We start from the raw sequence: 2,389 nt of genomic DNA on the forward strand, positions 1-2,389 counted from the left end.
GAAACATTTTCTTCACTTGGCTTCTGGAACACAGAATTTTCCTGGTTTTCTTTCTACTTTATGCACATCCCCTTCTCAGTATCCTCACTTCTTTTCCTGAGTGATAAATGTTGGATGTTCCAGGATCCAGTCTTGAAATTTATCTCCCCTTTACCTTCTCTATCCCCTGAGCTAACTGGGAGACAGTGGGGAATTGAAGAAACACATTTATGGGATCTGGAGGGCCCCACAGGCTGATGACCTGTAAGGCATCCTACTTTATTTTAGGTTCTTCTTTATAAGCCAGTAAAAATAACAAATTGTACTGATTAAGTCAGTTATGTCTGGTACAAAGCTATTTATAGAACATTTTCTGCTTCCATGACACTTTAAGGTTCATGGATAACTGCTTATCAGGAAAATAAGAGCATAAGTTCCTCAATTACAAAGCTTTCAGGGTCCCAGTTTCAATCAAAGGTCATACCTCAAGGAGAGGGAGAAGGGAGAAGCTTGCAAAATGGGAAGCTTGCCTTGCTGGCCTCCTCCCTAGAACAGCAAGGACTCTGTCAGCTTGCTATTCAATATCCTATAGCTAACCTTATCTAATTTTATGCCTTTAAATATCATCTAGATGCTGAACATATAGCTCTAGATGTATACATTCTCCCAAGCTTCAGGTTTATATACAAAACTGCCCACCTGCCAAACACAATTGTACTAGACCTCTCACTTCTATCATTTCCAAAGTAGAGCTCCTGGTTTCCCATTCCAGTATTTTTCCATTCCCTGTCTTCCTCATTTTAGGGACAGAAGCTACCATATACTCAGCTACTTGAGCCAAGAACCTTGATGTCATTTAAAATTTTTTTTCACTCCTTTATTACATCCCTATTCCAGCCAATCTGAAAATCCTGCCATCTTTATTTTCAAGATATATACTGAAACTTTTTTTTCCCAACCATTATAAAAGCTACCTTTATCTTTCACCAATACTGGTATGAAGGCCTCTGAATTGGCCCCCCAACTTCATGTTTGCCCACTATAGCAATTATCCTCAAAGCACCCGGAGTGAACTTTTTAAAACTTAGGATAGCTCATGTCACTGTTCTCTTTAAAACCCTGTGATTGTTTTTTGTACTGTCCTGAGAAATATAAATAAGTGTTTTAAGTTTGAAAGGTACAATATCACACCATTGGCTCCTACGCATGTCTCCAATTTCATCTCCTACCACTTTAAGTCTTGGCCTCCTTCTTTATTTTCAAATACACCAAGCTCGATTTTTCATTGTTCCTCTTGCCTTCAACATTCTTTACCAGACTGATCTCCATACACCTTTTTCCCTCAGTGTATTCAGGTCTTTTCTCAAAAGTCACCTTCTCAGGAAATTGGTCTGTGACTACCCTACCTAAAACCAACAGCCCCTACCAGCCATTCTCCATTGTCTCATGAGGCTGGATTTTTCTTCATATTATTTATATGACCTGTCATTATATTGTAGGTGTATTTGTGATTAATGGCTTCCTTACCAGAAATAAATTCTGTGATGGAGAGATTTATTTATATGCAGTTTTATCACATAGAACAGCGCCTGGAATGTGGCATGCTCTCGCCAAATATTTGTTGAATCAATTAATAAATCTTAACATTTAGTTCATCTATTATACTAATCTAAGAATAACTTCTATGGGCATACACAGAGCAAACTGAATTATCAGACTATGTACTCTTCTTAGGTCCTATCAATATCATACATGTTAAAGTAGTTTGTCAAAGTCTTAAGTTTTTACATTGTAGGTTACAACTTATTCAGAGGGTTATAAAATCAATTTAGTGTGGGACCAGTATTTTTGAAAAAATGGTATAGAACTGAAAATACTATGAGATATCACAAACATTGTGATGCTTTATGAAATGTTTCATTTGTTTCAGGAAATATTTGTTTTAGTTACATACATATGTATGTGTGTATTGAATAATGAAGTAAAAATAAATATTTTTTTATCATAGGTTGTAGTCAAAAAAAGTTTGAGTCACAGTCTAATGAGATTCCATTGCATCAAGAAACAGAAATTTTTTTCTTCTTCAAGGTTATAGGGAGCTCAAGCTAGCAGGGAGACTCAGTCTTTATGAATGCAATGTGGCAGTGAACAGCAGAGGTACTGATGGTGAGCTACCTTTTCAGTTGCTATACTTTTTTTTTTTTTTTTTTTCCAAAAGCTTCAAACTTCAACTGAACATGTCCTGAGATTCCCGTATTAACTTCTGATGCTTTCCCCACATCACCTTTGGAATCCATCCTTTATTTTAGAAGGAAATGAGAATCACTCAGTCAGCGTTCCCATCATTCTGCCTGAGATTCAGCTAATTGATAACCAGGAGTCTGCCCTTGTAACTTCATGCTTTTCTGAT

This window comes from Galeopterus variegatus, unplaced genomic scaffold (assembly GCF_000696425.1).
Source record: "Galeopterus variegatus unplaced genomic scaffold, G_variegatus-3.0.2 Scaffold1055, whole genome shotgun sequence".
NCBI classification, from domain to species: Eukaryota; Metazoa; Chordata; class Mammalia; order Dermoptera; family Cynocephalidae; genus Galeopterus; species Galeopterus variegatus.